Raw genomic sequence first — 21,446 nt, 5'->3', positions numbered from 1 at the left:
AGACAATCTCAGTTACAGATCAATAACTGGAGGCCATGAGCCATATCTATAGTAGCTCCTTGAGGGATAGGAGGCAAGCGAGCAAAAGTAAAGACCCTCCCCAAAAAAAGAAAGAAAAGAAAAAGAAAAAAGGAACTGTATGGGGGAATAGGAAGGAACATTGGTGTGAGATGGAATTCTGTTGCTTTCCTGTCTCTCTTTAAAAAAAAATTAATGAAACTGTTCAAGGTTCCTACTGATAGTACTTTTGATATAACAACCCTAGGTATGGAACTGAGAGCCAGTTTGGTGTAGTGGTTAAGGCACTGGCCTAAAAACCATGTTCTAGTCCCTCCTTAGGCACAAAGCTAGCTGGGTGACCTTGGGCCAGTCATTCTCTCTCAGCCCTAGGAAGGAGGCAAGGGCAAACCACTTCTGAAATTCTTGCTGAGAAAGCTGCAGGAACTTCTCCAGGCAGTTGCCAGGAGTCAACAGTGACTTGAAGCCACACACACATACACATGAAAAGATATAGAACTAGTACATCAAAATCCTCTTCATTTGGCTAGTTCTTGGACTCATTTGAAAGCTGAAATAAGCAGAGCGGGAGATGATATGTGCTGATGCATACTTGCTAGAAAGGTTATGGGGCCATAGCATCTTTTATGTCAGTAGAAATATTTAAATGCACATTTCTAAAGATTCCCTTGATCCCATTTAAGTGACAGCAGTCATTTAGGAGTGCTAAATGAAATATTGACATCCCAAGGAAAGATATGTAATTAAGGACTTTCAACCTCATGAATGAAAATATAGTAGTATTAGCAAATCTTTTTTTGGTTTCCATCAAAATTCCTCAGATTTTGAACTTGAGGTATTGTCTTAGCCTTTGACAAGCTAAGGAAGGACACAGTTGTCCCCTGGAGCTGGCAGTATTATTGAAACACTTCTGGCTTCCTTGGACATTTTTGAGATATTTCTTTTGAAACTTCCAAGATGATCTTATGGGTTGGGTAGGCACTGGCATTTCCCAGAATTGTCTGCAACATGTATGTTCAGATAACTGTTTATCTGAAATTTACTGGAACTAGAAAAGGTATTCTGTTTTGAATACTGGAAAGGGCCTCTGTTGTTTACTTAGATGCAAGAAAATTCTACTAGCATCTTCCCTCTTAAAGAGACAGATTAACAGCTACTGAAAAATGCTATGGCAAGTCTGGGGAGTTAAAGGAGTTAAAGGAGTTAAAGGAGGATACAACACTTATGATTGACACTACAAATACTAGATTGGATATGGGCAAGGGCAGAGTAACTCAGCTGGAAGAACAAGGGAAGATGTTGATATGTCTAACTGACTTACTGAAGGCTAACAAGAACATGTTGTTATTCCCCAGAATAAAATCATGTTCTAAGAATCTTCCACATCCAATTAACATGTAGTTAGAATTTTAGAATAAGTAGAGAAGTGCCAGCTTATCCTCTTTATATTCTAGTATATGAGGTTGTTTAATATGTATCAAAAGAGCTCATCAGGTTCCAGTCTCTCCTTTTCGTACCACCCCTAAAGCAGGTCCTTTTATTGTGACATTTCCCAGATTTGCTGTGATTTCTGGGAGAAAGTGTTCTATTCCTTCAGCTGAGCCAGTTGAGAAGTCCCCCATTACATGTTTCCCTGTTTACACTAAGGAAGTCTAACAAAGGCAGTTTCAGCTGAAAGGAGTATGGTTTGTGAAATATTTTATCACATTCTCAATTGACTGTGTATAAATTAGCATCTGCCATCCAGAGATACTTTCATGAAGCTGTGGACGTTAAAACATTGCTCACTGCTTTACATTCTTCACATTGCCAGTATTTTGCTATGATGTCTGTTTTCAATCTTAGCCTGCCAATTTTTATCTCTAGCTCTTAATTAGGTATTTGTTCTGTTGTCAGAGTTACTGCAACCAAAAATAAATAAATCAACAAATATAAATTTCTTTTCTTAGTGGCTAGGTTCAACTCTTCCTTTTCCTTCATGAAGACACTTGATTTTTGTTTTTATTCCTCATTATTTCAGACATGTTTATTTCAGTATGTTCCATTCAGCATGGAGAAAGCACTTTCTTTTCTTTTCTTTTCTTTTCTTTTCTTTTCTTTTCTTTTCTTTTCTTTCCTTTCCTTTCCTTTCCTTTCCTTTCCTTTCCTTTCCTTTCCTTTCCTTTCCTTTCCTTTCCTTTCCTTTCCTTTCCTTTCCTTTCCTTTCCTTTCCTTTCCTCTTTTCTTTGTAATTTTTTTTCTGTGTGCAGCATTAACAACAATAACAACCAATTTATGAAAATAGGGGATGTTGGAATACTTGTTATAGATCTTGTTTATTATTCTCACTTTTTTATCATTTACATTTCAAAAAAAAATCTGGAATGGATATATAAGTCGTTCTATAGTTTCAAGATGGGTATTGTGTATGACTTTTGCTTTTCTATTTTTTAAATATTATTTCCTATAGCAATTTCCTTCACAGCATGGAAAATTAAGAGGCTAAGGTCTTCTAAACATTGGCAAGTGCTGCCTAGTTTTAAAAAGGAATACTGAAATTGCTTTTCTACGGGAGACTCATTTGCTTGAAAAGAGTAACTAAGCCATACAGAAAGCTGGAGTGGAGGAAGTGTGTGCAAATACTAATTCTAAATTTATAAATAATGTTGCAATCTTCATCAACAGATTTTCTAAGCTGGTTGTTGAAGCAGAAATATCAGATGAAGAAGGTTGCTTTTTAATATATTGTTAGATTGGGAAATCAATATCTAGCATTGTTGAATCCTTATGGTTCCACTAGAATTCCCCAGGACAAATACATATTGGTTTTCAACAGTGGATTGTACAAAATTAAGAGGGGAATCTACAGCAAACACCCGTTCACTTTCTAAATCATAACACCACTACCCACCCAAATTATATTGGATTTGTAGTATTTTGCAAGATTATATCTATGAACTTAATCCAGAGGATATTTGGCATTGTAATAATTCTTCCCATTGTAAATTTGTTTTTCCTTTTTTACATTTGTAAAAACTCTATTTTTTTAGAGATAAAAAACGATAAAAAAGTGAGAACAATAAACAAGATCTATAACTTCTAATATTTCTGGATGTACTCTTTCTTAGTTTCTGACATTAAAGTATAACCAATAGATGCAATTACTAGGGCTATGCAAACATTGGCAGGGGTGTTTTGCAATGAAGGTTCAAATGAAGCACCCTTTCAAAGCTTTGTAAAGTAGCATAGTCCCCTTCTTCTAGGAGTGAAGCAAAGTGACCATGTTGCTTTATCCTGATCTGTTTTGAGTCCCTCTCAGTCTTCTCCTGTACTATGGGAGAAAGTCAAGAGGTGCCTCCTTCTCCTGTATGGATTACTTGCCACAGCTTTGGTGTCTGTGACAGAGGATATGAACAGGACATCCAAGAAGCAGCACCTGGATGTCTTTTGCTATGTATCAAAGGGACTTCAAATTGGGAGGCTTCAGTGTGAGCTGTGAAGCGCAAGTAATCAGACTTACATCAGCCGGTCTGGAGCCCCCTCAATGCACACCAGTGGTCATCCAGGCTGAGCAGGTTGGTGTGCAATAGGATTAATCAGCTTTTTGGCTTTTTCTATAATGGTAGTCTTAGCATCTTTGTTTAGCAACTTCAACATTTTCTAAGCCATAATATTCTACAGTAGTTTATTTCCATTTATTTTCTTTTATATTCAGGTAATATTTTATTGAAAAACCTTTCATCAGACATATTATGAGCATATAATTGTCTTTGGTCAAATTCTTTTTAGTAAAACTATTCAGGAAAACTCTTCTGTCCCACTGATTGTTTATTCAAAAGTGTTTAAATGGTGTTTAGTTTCTCAACTAAATGAGGGGAGACAACTGGACAATGAGAGAAACGAAGAAAGATGCTTACTACACCAAGCCTACACACACAAAGTTGAATGTTGTCAGATCAGGTTAAGACATGCTTTTAAGTATTTCTGACGCACATTTTAAATGAGGCCACAATGGGAAGTCTATAGAAACACAACAGTAGCTATTCAATGTAATGTTAAAAAGCTGTGGATTTACAGTACCTTAAAGGAACAAAGCATATCCTTTTCAGACTTTAGCGGAATACGTCAATACATACATTCATAGGAGTGTTGACAAATGTTATGATGCTATCCTGATGCAATTTTGGTACTGCCAAAACAATGTGAACATCTCAAAGGCTAGTGTACATAGTCATGCCTTTTTTAAATCTTTGGAACATTATGAAACCCTAAACCCCCTTTATAATTTAAGACTCTGATATTTAAGTCAAGGATCTTGTCCCTAACCAAATGTTTTTGAAATAACTTCCTTCAGCCTCAGGCAGTGCCAGATTTAGGCATAAACTAAATAAGCTACATTTAGGGCCTCACAACATTTCAAAATTTGAGGAGGGGGGCTTTTTGAATTTTATGTGGCTTTTTATGTGTACTATAATCTATAACAGGGATTATGTGCTGTAATCTATGAGAGAGATTATAATCTATGAGAAAGATCAAGCCAACCAAATGATAAATTTGTAATCAGTAAATGCATTCATCTGAAAATAATTTGTATTTTTCACTTTAAATACCTTGCTATTAAAGAATTAAAAGGCATATACGTTTCCAATTCTTTTGTGGTGACCCAAGGTCTTGTTTTGGTACACACCATTGTGAGACCTTCTGGTGTAACTTTTCAACAAGGGGCCTCCTAGCTTTATATAATTTAGAGCCTCACCAAGACTAAATCCAGCACTAGTCCCAGGCAAATGGCAACCGTAGCCCCAAATACCTGGAGGTCACCATGCTGCCTACCTCTATTTTAGTCAGTATGAGTGAGGTTGTTCCTGATAATTTGTTGGCTTCTTTCTTAGTTTTCTGCATGCCAAAGCCTGGTTCTGCAACAGATACCACTGGTACCCAGCTAGAAACCCCCTTGGTATGTCCCAAAGGTTATCCAGGTGGCACAGCTCCAATATACATTGGAGGCAACTCTAAAGCTGGCCAGCCTGGAAAACCTTTGGCTGGTGTTGAGGGAGAGGGCTGGGGAGCATCTTCTCCTGGAGTGCACACTTTGAAGCACCTTCCCAAAGTCCTGCTTCACTTTGATGAGGCAAATCTTACAGATTTGATCCCTATCAAATCTGGTAAACAACCTACTTTATGTTCCAGTTATAGACATATTTCATTGATAAATAAGGATGCTAAGATTTTTAACAACTACCTTGACCTGCAGTTCATAGTTCCTTGCTCTGAATATTGTGTATTAACTCATGCAGTATTTATACCCAGTTATCAAAGATCTTGAAATATTGCCTTCTTTGAGCAATGTACTCAACATAGATTGAACTCAGCTGACATTATCCATTTGCACACTGAGAAAGCTTTTGATATGGTTTATTTCAGCTTTCTAAAGGAGATTATCCTAAAGTTGGGAACACAGGAAAAGTGCATAGCTGAGCTAAGTCTGAAAAAATTGAGAACCCTAGGCTTGAGGAACAGTAGAATCACATAGTAAGAAAAAGACAAACAGGGCAAAGCCAAGTGAGGGAAAAGGCCTGGAAAGGGATGCTTTTCTCCAACAATTTAGTACTTAGCTAAATAACCAGCAGATTTCCTTAATGAAAAGGATATCCCTTATCTCTTGAATTCCAAAATGATAACTTTGGAAGCCCCACTGGGATTCACATATTAGAACAACATATTTTATGTGTGGTCAAAACCCCAAAATAACATAGAACACAGCTTTGTTTTTAAGCAAATCAATGCGCTTGAGATCTACATATGTGGGGTCGATTGGAGTGAACTGCTGGGGTGATAAGGAAACAAGATTTGTATTTTCACTTATACATATACCTCTTATACTTATTTATTGTAAAGTGGTACCTTGGGTTACGAACGCCTCTGTTAACGAACTTTTCGGGTTACGACCAGCTCCAGCCGCAAAAATTTACCTCGGGTTGCGAACTCCGCCTCGGGGTACAAACAGGATACGCAGCCATTTTCCCTCCCATGACACAGTCTGCGCCCATTTTTCCGCCCTGACATGTGGTCCGTGGCCATTTTTCCGCCCCGACACGTGGTCCGCGGCCATTTTTCCGCCCCGACATGTGGTCCGCAGCCATTTTTCCGCCCCTGACACGTGGTCCGCAGCCATTTTTCCGCCCCTGACACGTGGTCGTAGGAAGGGGGACTCTCCCTCCAAGCAATAGCCACTTCCCTGTCCTCCACGCCAGAACAGATTAACAGTAATTACATTGAACCTTATGAGAAAATTTGCTTTGGGTTGCGACCAATTTGGGGTGCAACCAGAGTCACGAAACTAATTAAGTTCATAAACCGAGGTTCCACTGTATTTTATTCATGTTTTATTTAATCTCTTATATTAATTTTGTAAAGAGTTTTATTAACATTTAGTGTTTAACTTTTATTTTGATAAGGCCTTAGGGCTAATCAATAAACTTTGAATTGAATTGATAACTTTGGAAGCATTTTTTTCAAAAGCATCAAGAAACAAAAAAATTCCCAGGTTGCATAGGAGGACACTGTATAGCTCTTCTATGGGCCTTTCAGAGCAACTTTTACACATCAAGCCTGTGAAAACAGTTGACTGAGATGCTTGACTTCAATAAGAATTGTTTTGTGGATAACAATTGGCCGGGGCTGCCTTTTCAGTTGGGAACAAATTGAGCTTATGTATCCAGTAACACAACAATACAAAATTAAGCAGCTTACACCCTTCTTATCACAACTGGTAAGAAGGGGGAAACAACCCTCTTTGGGGATGGCATCTACAAAAGTAGCAGATAAACTGTCTGAAAATAACATCTGACATCCCCTTTCAGTGCAACACAAGCAAATCATCATCTGCTTTGCTGCCTGCTTTCTGACATATCTCATGTAAGCTCAGTTTTAATGTCCCTGTTACTATCTCCCCACTTTAAGCTCTCCTCTAGATTAAATGCAGAAGGGAAGGATCTCTGAGCCAAAGTAAATGGGAGCACTCAAGGCTGGAGAGTAATTAAGTGAACTACATTTTCCTCCAGATCTCAAGGATGTAATTACATGTTATGACTAATTGGCTGATCAATAGTTTGATGTCTATCCTTGCTACTTAAATTGTTCAGTAAGCTGACTGGAATATGTCAGCAAATAATTCTCATTGATTTTGCCATTCTAGAAGCAGGCAGAGATCATTACTTCAATGCTATTCTTCATTTAGTCTGCTCCCAGGTATGTTCAAAGGGCAAGGGATATTGTTTCATATGGCCTGATGCTCAAAGATGCCTTGCTCCTCTGCCTCTTCATTTCCAAGATGCAAGCAGAAAGAACCTGAAACATTTAAAATCCTGCCACATCCATCTCAATGCAAATATGTAGTTTATAATCCAGCAGACAACTGCAAACATGTCATTCCTCTATCCCAGAAATGGCTTGTTAAGATACTTTGTACTTTTAATTAGATACAATTTTGTTAGAAAAGGATTGAACAGACATGCACAGCCCAAATTCTGAAACCACTGAACTCATATAAATTTTGATGTTGTTGCCTCTGAAAAGTTCAGAGGCATTCTCATCTTGCATAAGAATGCAGAAAATTTGCAATATTTCAGTGATCAGGGTGCATTGTGCAAGTCATGTAAAGGGTGCTTGCAGCCTGAAGATGTTGCTGATCTCTGATTTAAATAATAACACCCTTCTGATCTGTTCTGAAAGTTCCATGAACTACATTTTCTGCTGAAGACAGAGAACCACTGGTGTTCCTGAGTGAATAGGCAGTGCTTAATATATATATTTTTAAGTCTACCTTCTAACAGTAGTCAGTCAGATGTTCTACATGCCCACAAATACGGCCAAAAATCACAGAATTCAGCACTCAGAGGTGTACAGTATTTGATTATGAGTTTAACCACAACAATATTTTGAAAAAGCAGGATCCCTATGCTTTGCTTTTGTGAAAAGAAAGCAAGACCACATCTAACAATAATTCTGTGCTTGCTTGCTGAAAAAAAATGCATGGAGGAATAATTAACAGCAAGGAAACCTGAAAGGAGAATGGATAGAGTGAAGATCTCACCACACATTCTTCTATCACTCCTGGATAGGCTATCGGTCTGTCCATTGGCTCATTCTGAGAGCTGACTCAGCATTCGTCTAACTCCATGCTGATCTACCTAAAACCAGAAAAGACAAATGCAGATGACAGGAACTGAAAACCTGGGGCAGGGGCTACCAATTTATTTTTTTCCATTTGTATAGTTTGGGAGTGGTAGGGTTGTTATTCAGGAGTTTTGGCAGTTCAGGAAGGTGAGGCACTATTTAAGCTTCATTTTAAATATGCTTGTGTTAAACAGAGGAGGAGGACTGATTGCATCATGTTATTCCCTGCTTGTTCTCAGTGTTTCTCAGCTGTCAGAAATGAAGATGATCGAAACTCACCTTCAGGTTGGTTAGTGAGGGACTAAATGAGGAAATGGAATGAAAATTATGCCATGTAGAAGTTACCTGAGTAACAAATGGAAAGTCAGTTCAGAAATTCAGTTACAAGATGGGAAAATAAGGAAAAGAGCAGGAGAAAGATTAGAGGAAAGTTAGGGAAAGAGGTGCTGAGGGTTAGGATAGAGTCAGTTACATCTATGATTCTATGATCTGAATGTCTGACTCACATAATTGATAACTGATCTTAAAGAGAAAGCTGATTTTTCAAAAATCAGAAAAGCACTCTGAAAATGGCACTTTTGGTGCAATTCAGCTGTTTCGCACCGTAGTCAAGAACATTTTCAGCTTCTTGTCAATATGGATCCATTCCTGAAGGCAAAGAGAAATCAGTATAGGATTCTATTTTCATCTGAATTTATTTAAATGATTTGTGCAATTGTTCATCAAGTGCAAATCTATAGCATAGTGACTGCAGATGGCAATATCATTTTCCAAAGGGAAACTTGCCAAAGGATTTTGTGAGAAATGAAAAACTGAAAAGCATTTTTTTCCTACGGAGAAATAAATTGGGTTCTTTGGATTCCCAATCTATCATACTATAAATTGGTTATAAATAAACAAAAAAGCTGAATTGACTGTCAAATTTACAGTGATGTGGAACACCAATTCTTGCATTCATTAAAAGGAAAACAAAACAAAATAGGAAGAAATTAACTCTATCTTATCATTTTCTTCCATATTTCTTTATCTAGCCATGTGTATTCAACCATCATCTATACATGGGAGACACAGTATGCTGTTGCAAACATAATTTCCAACTTCCTCTGATTCTATCAGATGCTTTTGAAATTCAGTTGAGTTTTAAAGCAGATTGATCTGAATTCTGTTGATGAGAAAGGAAAAAGAGAAACTCCAGTGCACATTCACAATCCTTTGCAAAGCTTGAAATATTTAAAAGTCACACCAGTTTTAGAGTTTAATTCTCTGATTATAACCAAATATGGCATTTGTACTGCATTGTCTGTAGTGAGGTATGTATAAAGGAGGGTTACTTGGCCAAATGCAGCACTGGATGAAGAAGAGAAGAATGGATCCAATGGTCATTCTGTTGGCCAAAGAGTGTCCATGTAGTTCATGACTTTTGGTAAACTTATATTTTAATAGGAGCTGAACGGTTCTTTCCTTTGAAATACTTGTTTACAGCAGTACTGTGGTCTTTGGAAGCACTGGGTTTCTTTCCCAGGGCTCCCTGGAATAGCCGTGAGACCACACATGGAATGGAGATGAGATCATTTGGTCAATCCTGGAAGTGCCATGGGAAAAAAATTCAATTTTTCAAACAGCTCAACACTGCTATAAGCACACCTTTAAGAAATGAGATATCACTTTGGAACCTTGGAGGCCATGAAAGAGTTTATGAAAGAGTTTACTGAAAATAATTTTCCTTTGCAGAAGCTCTGTGTTTATGTATAAAAACTGCTTGTTGCTCTGTCATAGTTCAAACAGTTTATGGAATTCAAAATATATGCAGGGAGCATGCTGTTTGAACAACAAACAGATACACACACACAATGTTTAGGAAGAAAAAGAAATAGAATCAAAAGTCCATTAAAGGTCATGGAATTAGTTACATGGTTTTTTTTATCACTATTATTCTGGCTACAAAGTATGGATCACTCTTAAGAAAGAATTCTGAAGCAAGGTTCTTGTTAAGCTAAGTACTAGTTATATCTTGTTTTTCAAGAATTATCACATTGTGCTAAAAAACTGTTATATTTTGACAATTCTGTAGTTAATTACATTTGCTGCTAGCAAACTGCGACCTTTAGCTGACACATTAATACTCTCATAATCAGCTAAAGGTCACATCTTGCTTAGAGTTGAAGCTTCTTCTGTGCCATGTTCTCTGAACACCAGAAAACTGTCTTATGTGCCAATTAGATGTGTTAATGTGGCAGCCAAAGATCACCAACTCTTCAGTGGATAAGCTGGTTCAGTGGTTCAGTTCTGGCAGGATAAAGAGTTATGATGAAAATCTAATCCTCAAACAGCCTGTCTGAAACACACTAATAGGAATATTGGCTAATTTAAACTGTTACCAACTGGCTGAGGTTTTAGTAGGATCTTTCTAATGTCAAGGCTGCTTCCATAGAAACATTTGCTCATGTGTAACAGCTGCCAACCAATTAGGGAAAATAGTTGATATATCACATCCCCATGACCAAATTAATACAATAATTTTTAATGTTTGAATATTGCCAGATCCTCAGTATCGGTGCACTGTTGATGCTCCAAATGAAGTGCAATGTAACTTTGCAATTTTAGTTGATTTATCAGTTGTCAAAGTGTCAAGAGTTTGAAGCCCTATGTATTGCAACTTCAAATAAATACATTAAAATCCAATGATTCAAACATATACTGTATCACACAAATATATAATAGAAATGCATTGCTGAAGTTCCTTATTGCAGTTTAATTTAGCATACCAAACCTAAAATCACTTCATTAAATTTCATGGGCCTGCTGGGGAATTCTGGGAGTTGAAGTCCACACATCTTAAAGTTGCTGAGGTTGAAAAACACTGCTCTGGGTGATGAAGCAAAACTTAATGTTGTCATATAAGTTACAGCATATCCACTAGAATGCAAAGCATTGGCTAGCATGTCGAAAAGCACTATAACCTTAAATGTACACATACACACACACACACACACAACATGTGTGTTAGGGAAAATATTCTACCCCATTATTTTTCCCTAACATCTCTTCTCCCATGAGATTGAAAAGCAGGCTTTAAAAATAATTGGGAGAAGCATTCAGCAGGTTATCTTTACACTTACTGCCTATATTACAAGGTTATGCAAAATATTCCAAGCTTGAAATGTTTCATTTCAAGTATTTTGGCCTCAGAACAAAACCTAGAGTTCTGTTTTGATCTGGGCACAAAACAGGGCATTTAATTCCATATTTTGAGTGTGCCAACACCTCTGATTGACTTTTTAAAAAAAAAAAAACTTTAGCCATGGAAAATTGGAAAGCACATTTGCCAATAAAACCACAGGGACAGGTTTCATCTTTGATGCCATCGGCTGGAGCAAGTTTAGGCATGGAGGGTGGGTTGGGAGATAGACAATTAAACACATGTTCAGAGATGTGAGCATATTAAGAACTGGTTGGACATCAGAAAAAGACTGCTGCCTATTGACTGGTAGGTAAATTTACTGCTGTTTTTAAATTATTTACTGTGAGGAAGTTAAAATTCATGGGGTACTGTTTCATACTTCTAATTTTCAGGCAGATTCCCAGTTTTCTCTTTGGATAGAAATAGGAAATGGAGTCCTTAAGAACTGTGTTGATTATCAGAGCTTTTAAGTTGTTCATAAATGTTCTTGACTTAGAGGTAAGCAGTGAGCTGGCCAAATTTGCGGGTGATACCAAATCTACTTAGGGTGATGAAAGCCAAAAGTGATTGTGAAGACCTCCTTTAACTGGGTAAATGGTCAACCAAATGGCAGATACAATGGCAATTTAAATAATTATCAAATGATGCATACTTTGGCAAACCACCTACATTCATAATACACCCCTGGAGTCTTGAGCTATCTGTAATTAACCAGGTAAAAGTTTTTAAGATCATAGCAGATAATGCAATGAAATTGTCAAAGTGCACCAGCTGCAAAGAGGGCAAATTTTATACTAAGGATCATTAAGAAAGGGACTGAGAATAAAACTGCTAACACTGTAACATTCTTATTCAAGACAATGGTACAGTATATCTGCATTTGGGATATTATATACAGTTCTGGGGGTCATATTTGAGGAAGGATATAATAAAGCTAGAAAAAGTGTATAACATGGAGAAAAAGGACAGGGAGAATTTTTTTTTCTTATCTCAAAAAACTAGGACTACTGGTCATCCAATGAAGCTGATTAAAAATGAATATAGAACAAAGTGCTTCTTTATATACAGTAGTACATAAGTAACTTATGGAACTGATTTCCACAGAACATGATGATGGCCACCAGCATGGATGGCTTTAAAAGGGGATTTGATACATTCATTGGGGACAGATCTCTCAAGAGCTGTTGGTCTTGAGTGCTCATGTTACCTTTGAGTTGAAGGAAGGATGCCTCCAAATACCAGCAAAAAAAGGAAAGATGGTGGGAGGGAGAATCTCTCTTATTTCCTTCTTGCGAGTACCACAGAGGCATCTGGCTGGCCACTGTGAGAAAGAAAATATTGAATTCAGGTGGGTTTTGGCCTGATCCAGAGAGCTATTATTATGTTAAATGTGAAAGGATGCAATTTGCAGGCATAGGGAGTTCTTCAACTCAGTAGCTAGAAAATGATATTTTTTAAAATATTATATCATTCCTTGATTCTGTTGCAATGCGTCAATTGATTATTTTCTTTGTTGGACTTAGTTCTGTGACACTTTTATAGGGACAAGCAAAACACAGGCAGCAAAAAGCTTAACTGTTGTTTTCACTTTTATTTGTGGGATTTAAAATCTTTTTAAAAATAATCCCCATTGCTATCTTTTTCTGTAGATGGGGAGGTAAGTAACATTCTGCATGGAGTACCAGCCTTCCTATTTTTATGGCTTTAGGGTGGGGAAACAAGGGATTTACTTTGAAAATACTCAAAACTTTAACATTTCGTTTTGTGGATGCTCAAAAAGTTGTGATGGAGTGTTCTGAGTGGAGCCGTTTTAATCTGAGCTCAAATTTTCTTTTTTCTTTTTTGTCTAGTAGACTGACATGGGCTGGCAAAACCTGTATAACAGTTCTGATCATGTATTTCTGCCATTAGCATTCATCACTGTTGCACAAATAATCATCCTTTATACCAAGCAAAATAGTTTGCTGCATAAGGCAGTATAAATCTTGATAAAGATGTGTTGCCAAGTGATACGGTTGCTTCCAGGAGTGAAGATCACCACGCCATGTAAGAAAAGATATGAAATGGTTCTCGGAGGTGCATTTTGAAACCAGACTGAAAAACAACCGAAAAAGAAAGCTTTCACTCAAACGATTGAAATTAATCTGAGCGATTACAGGAATGTTACGTCCAAAAGCTTGCCATCACAACAGCATTTCTAGTGGCAGCCATGATAACAGGATTATATGATGAGGAAATTATAAACTGTAACAATATATTATGTCACAGTTCTGATGTTTTTCTCTCTCCGTTTTATATAACCTAATGCTTGCTAAATGGAAAGATGGCTCATAAGTGCTGGAACTTTGTAAGTCATCTAAGTAATGTTACTGTAGGCAAAATAGCCAAAAAATGCTTCATATGGAAAATGCCTAAAGAAACAATATTGCTTTCCTTGTTTGATCTGGTGACATATATTTTTATGAGTAGGTAAATGACAGGACCTTGCCCCATGCATCTATGAAGAGAAATGCTAAAATCTTTTCTGAAACCAATTACATCCTGAAATACAGCATTGTTGAGCACCCAAATTGTATATGAAAACATACAGTAACAAAAATAGCAGTGTTTGTTCCAGGATAGCTAACAAAAGTGGACATTTCTTGACCAAACAAGTAAAGTGGCATTGCTAGATCTTTTTGCTTTGTCAGTTCCCCTCATGATGTATATCTTCAGATCATTAAGGGCTTTCTTTTCCAGTTCTATGTAAATGACTGTATTTTTTCGGTGCATGGCAGATTTTGTGCGTCTAAGAACAGCTAAAGAAAACAATGTGGCTGCTTGAATGTAGCCATTAAACACGTCTGAGTTGTTTAATTGGTTTGCCAAAGGGAGACGCAAGTGGGTACATGGAAAATGTAACCTTTTCTATTACTCTGTTTCTCTGTCATTCTCCTGTCTCCAGAGAGGCCTCAAATTCCCTAAAGCTATAAAACTCTGAGTAAGTCACTCTCTGTAGTCATAGCAGGGCAGTTGTGGTTATGATAACCAAATGTTTGCTGCTCTTGGTTTATTGGAGGAAAGATCAAACAGTGCAATAAATAAGCAAGCAGGATAGTTCTTAGAAACACAAATGTATTTACAGCTGTAGTCTTGCTTACAATACACTATACAGTTTGTTATTTTGACAAATTAAACTTTGATATAAATAAATGTGATTCAAGACCATGTATGCAAATAGCATACAATCCAGGCACCCCTGCTTTATATTTCGAATACCATTATTTGACTAGAAAGAGGCCAGGATATTTGGAACAGCAGGAATCTGTTTTGTGGCGTTCGTGGAAATGTTAGATGACCTTTTTGTTCATATATTGGTTTACAGGCTGAGGAACAAAAAGTCAGAAAATGGTTTTCATTAAACCCATTTGCATGAGTTGGGTATTTAATACTGTAAGTCCGCATACTTTGGGAAATTTGGAAAGCGGCTTGCACATTAAAATAAATCAGAGGGTTAAGAGCCTGTAAAATTTGCTATAAATTCCAATTGAGATAATGGTAAAAGGCAATTGTGTGCAGTAATAAACTACTTGAAATAAGTGACGATTAAGCAACTTTAGACTGAATAACTATACTTCGTACTTAACTTTTACTTTATCCACACACATTTTACTTTCTACTGTATTTATTTGGATTTTATGGCAATGCATAACCATGTGCAAGAAATTGAAGTAGTACTATATAAAATACATATATATTTTAATGCTAAGTTAAAATTTCAAATTACTTGATCATTATTATAGAAAGTCTTATAAATACATTTGATAAATAAGTTCAACTTTCTCTTTTAAAAAGTAGTAAACATTATTAAAACACTATTTCTAGCCACGGGCTGCAGACAGTGTATATATTTAAATAAATGCACTTATATAATAGGTGAATTTGTGTTTGGTTTCCACTTTGTGCCAAGCATGATTGGGTTAACCATGGTTTATAAAATAAACCACAAGCGGCTGGATTCATACAACATGCAAAGCATAAACCTTGGTTTTTAGGCTACACTGGGTTCACAATATGGTAAGCCAAAACTAAGCTATATGGCCTATAAGCCAGTCTCAGAGTTTATGTGTGTGTATGTGTGTCTGTATCACATTCCTATTCTGTGTTTTATCATAACTATTGGAAACTGCTTGAAGAAAGTCTTAACTACAGTGTCTTTAGCTTACAGATGACACCAAGATCTTTTTTCATTATATCCAGATTCTGATAAATTCTGAACTAATATCTGATGACTGGCTGAGTTTAAACAACTTGAAATTTACTCCTGACAAAGTGGCAGAGAGTCTGAAGGGGGCAAGTGGGGAAAAATGACAAAATGACCATTGCACTGTCTTCACAAAAGCTCTGTCTCTTTTGTATTTGTGTTGTGACATTCCATTCATGTTCAAAAGTGGTGGAGCTTGTGTTGTGACATCACATCACTCATTTCATCATTTGATGAAATCATTAGATACCAAGGGCACCTCTGCTTATGATCCTAGATGAGGAATTCTGTGTATAATGAATAGGTTGCATTTCTTGCAAACCCACAGGTTTACAGTCTGGGACAACTTCTGGACATAGCATTCATTCTTATTTATGTTGTATATCAATTTATTCTTTTCTGGAGAAATCTAATCTAGTTTAAGCATTTAAGATCTTGTCAGCTTCTGAACCCAAGCGTAACACTTACACTTTCTTTGCATATGCTACTATTGATCTGCCAGATACCTGCAATCCACTCTGTCCTTGCTAACCTGAACATCCTTGTCATCTTAGTCTCATTGATTGTAAACTGGCAAGCTCAAGAGTTAAAGACTGTTACTTTTTCTGGAAGAATCTCTTATGTTAGCAAATGGTGGGGAATTCCTTTTTATTTTTATTGGGCTTTTTACTTTTATTGGAGGATTTCCCCCCCCCCTTCTTTTTCTGAGATACTTCTTCACACACTCATGAAATGTCCTGATAGGGCATGGGTACTTCCTGTATTTATGTCATTCATTTTCATACTGCATCTGGATTCTAGAGCTCATTCAACACAGCTTATTATGAAGGAGAGCATCTTTCCAGTTGAAGAATATACACTAAGCTACTGAAGAACTACAAACGATGGGTTCAGAACTCAGCCTCTGGCAAGAGTATAATTTTTGTACTATAAACAATATGGCACAATAAACTGAAGGCCATAGTATAAGAAATAAATGGTATCCATTACAAGTTAGCTATGAAGATTAATTCAAAAACAGTACAGTTTATATTCAGGTTGCTATTGGAGTAACCTAATAAAGATGTCATTAAAACAATAGCACTGTCTCTATGTTTTCAAAGTGTTTGCATATAATTGCTACTTTTTAAAATCAGAGGAATTATATATACAGTACATTTCATTTCAGTAGTACTTTCTTTCTGAATTGATATAGAGTATCTTCCTTGTTTGATATTCTTTAAAGATACAAATTACTTTTTTTCTCCTAATGGAAGTCAAATAAATGTTTCATTAGGCCAGTTGGATAACTTCACCAACCTTGCTGATAAACAATGAAATGGAAAATCTCTCAATAAATGCAAAAACTTATTTAAATTCATCACATGCAGCATTTTTTTCTTTTGGGATTTACATAGCCATTTGGCATAATTATCCTCTCTTTGTATGATCTTTTATAAAGGAAATAAAGCATATTTTATCTTTGCAAGCAAAGAACAAGGAGACAAAGCATATTTTATTCCTTTCAAATTCCAAGGGTGATGATAAGGAGCCATTAGATAACATTTCAATCAACTGTCATATTTTCTAATTGAAAAATAAAGACATAGAGCAAAGGAAGCAGAATTCTCTTCCTATAACTTTCATAATTTGGTGTATATTTTTCAGTTTCCCTTATCAGTTTTCAGTCATGAATGCACATTTCTATTTTATGGTTTACCTTGCCACTTTGCAATTACCCCATCTCATTTAATGCAGCTAGCAAATGAATTTACACCTCACCCTCTCTACGCCAGACCTACAAACTTCATAGCAATAATTCAGTCAAAAGAGAAAGAGAAGTGGGAATGTAAGGGAGCAAAGGAAGTTGTACAGCATTAAGAAAAAAGATACTGTTTACCTTTTGTTACATTTATTTTGCATAGTTTTGAAAATCACAAATATCTGACTGGGATTATGGAAGGAAGGAAGGAAGGAAGGAAGGAAGGAAGGAAGGAAGGAAGGAAGGAAGGAAGGAAGGAAGGAAGGAAGGAAGGAAGGAAGGAAGGCACCATATGAATCCAACCAATGAAATGTTATGGTTGATGGCCAGCATAAAACAAGAACAGGCAAATAAATAAAAAGAAATCCAAAGCAGAAAGCACCAAACTGATGTTATTTCTTAAATATAAGTAGAATATAATATGCAGTATTGGAGGAGGGGGGAACTAAAAGAAAAATAGGAATTCAAACAATTATTAAACTGTTGTTAATTGGCTGAATGTAGACAATTGTAGTATTATCTAGATTTTCTTCTACATTAAGAATATTGTGCCCAAAGTTGTCCATGTTCCAGATACATTGCATTTGGACAATTTCTTTAATTTGGATATAATAGTTGGGACAAGTCTCAGACAAATGGTTCAAGCAGAGACAGTATGTAGTACAAATAGTTGTTTGGACAGATAGATAGATTCCAAATCATTTAGGGCATTATAGGTAATGCTTTGAAATATGCCTAAAAATGGGCTGGCGGCTGTGTTGCTATTTAAGAATTCATGCCCATTTCACTATAGCCAGCCTCTATTAGTAACCTTGCAGCTAATAAATAGCTATTTTTAATAAATAGAAGTTTCCAATAGGTCATCTAAGGCAACTTAATGCACAATACATGGCAATCATAATTTTAGGTTACCAGATAATAGATAGTATTGCTCTCTCTGTAGGAGAGATCACAATTGATGCACCAAATGATTATGTTATGTTACACAGGTGTTACTTGGGCCTCTAGAATAATGTTGGGTCTACTTGCACCCCTAAATATACAGCACTGTCCTTTGGGTGGGTAGGACCAAAGCCTAATTTACAATAGGTTGAGCAACACTTTGGCTCATAAGAATCACCTATTAATGGGACCCCGATCTTATCTGTTACAATGTATTGGATCTTCTGCAGGTCATTACTGATTGCAGATGTTAATTTAGATCTTCCTTAAACGCACATGAATCTGAGAAGACAAAATAGAGCTAGATGATATCAGCAAATCCACACTTCACTGTAAATAGGGATTTGTAATGTTTCATGACTACAATTGTACCCTCAAATCGCTAAGGATTTCATAGGATTATAAAGTTTTGTGAGATTTTGGTGATGTCATCCAAAATCTTGTAAGATTAAAAAAAAAATCTCATGAATTTTAAACTATTTTTTTATTTTACTTTCATTTAAGAGAGAGTGCAAGTGCCATTTTTGGTGGCATGAAGACAATCTATATTACAGCTAAAGAGGTTGTAGAATCCATGTTTATTGATTCAACACACTGATCACCAGATCTGCAAAACTGTGAGTATGAAGTAAAAAAATAAAGCAGTACTAAAAAGAGAAATGTTATCTGTTCTTGACACATTGCTTGTTATCTCTGCAGAACTGCTCATGAGTGATAACATCTTTAGTTAATACTATTTCTCATCCTATACAAAGATTGGTCTGATAAATTTGACAGTGGAAATTCTACAAAAATCACACTACTTGCCTAAACCAAGAAGAATGTCCACTCCTATCTGATCAATTGAAGTGTTTGAGAGATAATTGTTTACATGGTACACTGTTATTATTTTTTTTAAAAATGCAGTGGTAAATAAATCTGTTCTAATCCACAGGATCCAATACAGTATTTTGAGGAAATACTTTATCAAGGGAATGTTTAACACCTCTTGATAAAGACAACTTGAGAGAAGTTTTCTACTACAGCTCACTTAAGCTGTAATAGTAAACTAATCCCAAGCAATTTTAAATCAAGAATCAATATATATTCCTCTTGATAGTTTCTTTGAAATACACTGAGAACCATAACTGTTGTATAGCTGTCCTCTTTTTATTATCCTGGATTTTTCAGAGGGTGTTTTTGGTGATTTCTATTTGTGGTCCTCAAGCTGTTTTCCTATTAGTTTATTAGGCATAACTTTCCTTGACTTTTCCATTGATGGCTATTTCTTCAGAATATGCCTCCCCACTACAAGGAAGTCTTTTATTTGGCACATGACAGAAAGTTGCTGAAAAAATACCCAGGACTTTGTTTTCTTCCCTCAGAACATAAATGTAGATTAAACCTGATTTGACTTTCCCTTAATTCTAACTCCGTCTCCCACATCTTCCCTTGCCTACAATAATCCATTCATGCTTATATCTCCTGACTTGTAGCAGGATAATTTTTTTCACCCTATTAGGATGATCTGAGATAGCACATACTTGGGAACACGATACCACCACTTGTCACCAAAGAAAGATGCAGCACTCTCTTCTGCATGCCAGGAAATTACAGACCTTTATTCAGGTGCCTCATCAAGCAGATAGAATGGCTACCTATTCATTCATTCATTCATTCATTCATTCATTCATTCATTCATTCATTCATTCATTCATTCATTCCAGTGAATGTCCAGGCAGAAGGTCTTGAATCATGAACACTCATCTGTTAATAAATTAACTGTTAAAAATAGCTAACAGGGCAATTCTCCTCTACATTTCTACATATTCCAGGGGTGAGGAGGGAAAGGGAATAGACATAGTTCCCTTAAGGAAGAGACATTTTCCATATGCATATTTTTAATGTCTTCAGGGGAATGGTTGTCTTGTACATAAATACTAAACAGAAGTGACAATAAAGACCCGCACCACCCATTTTCAGCAAGTATTTATGCACTCATAGTGATAGATTAGAAATTCTGGTATTTTGGTATTTCTTTTCATACCAAGTTCCAGGGGTACTTGCTCAAAAATAATGAAATAGTGATTCATGAATTTCCAGTTTACTTCATCAACTCTCTTCAGACATTTCTTCTGTTAATAAAACCTAAATGTAAAACAGTACTACAATTCATAATTTCATTTTATTATTGACAATTCCATTATAGTAAGTGATTTAGCCTAGTACTCTTTTGTTATTACTTCCTTTAAGTCTTTTTCCCATATACTTATTAAATTCTTTTTTTCCATTCCTGAGGGGGTTCATTTTACTCATAACATTATAAATCTTTGAAAGAAAAAAAAAGCAGTGGGTAGTCAGTCCCCCCTCCCCCCATTATTATCTACTGGAGATTTCTTTTTTATTTCATACATCATTTACAACTTGCTGCAGTGAATCTCTGGAGGCATTGAAACTTGAATTTAAAGGAAAGGATAAATCGTCTGTTAGGTTTTGGACATAATGATTAGCTGATACCACATCTTTTTGAGATCAGAAAAGTCCTGGTTACTAGGGCTGGGTGCAGAATTATCTTTAATGTTTACGTTTTTCCACATTTTGTGATACAGTTTCAATTATTTTGAAAAACACATACAAAAGTATATCCACTGAAGAATAGTCATGAGAATTTATGTATAAAATCCTTCTAAAAGAAACTTCTACTAAATTTGTAAAAAGTGATCTAGAAGTAGGATGGAACAACTTATGTCTAAAACCTGAGCTCATAAAAACTGAAATGAACTTTGGTCAGTCTGTGCTAATCCCAGTTCAGAATCATTTCAAAACTGTGTGGCTTGATACCTTGAGGGCATTTGCCCCCCCCCCCCAAAAAAAGAGGGTTAAAAAAAAACCAGATTGGACTAGTGTCCCCTAGGAAGAAAGCTGCCAGATGTTATTGTTCAGTGAAGTCAGGCAAAGAGTTGCCAAGCAATTTATTAATTTAATCAGCAAAAACCAGTTCTGGCTGTCAAGTTAGCATTATATCATCTGGAAGACATCCATTCATTGTCTGCTTGCATGTAACCTTTCTTGCCAGGGTCTACACTGCTAGACCCCTGTACTGAGGCCATCAGCCACGCTGATTCTTACACATGGTTTGGGTATCACCCTAGCACATCTTTTCTAGATGTATGAGTTTCAAATCA

General features: G+C 36.3%; 1 protein-coding gene across 4 annotated transcripts in view; it reads left to right on the top strand.

The window, feature by feature from the left end:
• Window positions 1-21,446, top strand: part of LOC112541346 (uncharacterized) — a 124,025-nt gene that overhangs the window by 12,047 nt on the left and 90,532 nt on the right. For 3 of the 4 annotated variants that reach the window (XM_088131390.1, XM_088131388.1, XM_088131389.1), the window contains exon 2: window positions 18,787-18,899. The exons of the other annotated variant lie outside the window; for it this stretch is intronic. The gene's annotated coding sequence lies outside the window, so the exon portion shown is untranslated. The remainder of the gene's footprint in view (window positions 1-18,786; window positions 18,900-21,446) is intronic. 4 annotated transcript variants of the gene reach the window in all.

Source organism: Python bivittatus, unplaced genomic scaffold, assembly GCF_059951505.1.
Source record: "Python bivittatus isolate LINGU-HERP-01145 unplaced genomic scaffold, Pbiv_v1 ctg000960_np1212, whole genome shotgun sequence".
Lineage (NCBI taxonomy): Eukaryota > Metazoa > Chordata > Lepidosauria > Squamata > Pythonidae > Python > Python bivittatus.
This window is presented reverse-complemented; position numbering and strand designations above follow the sequence as displayed.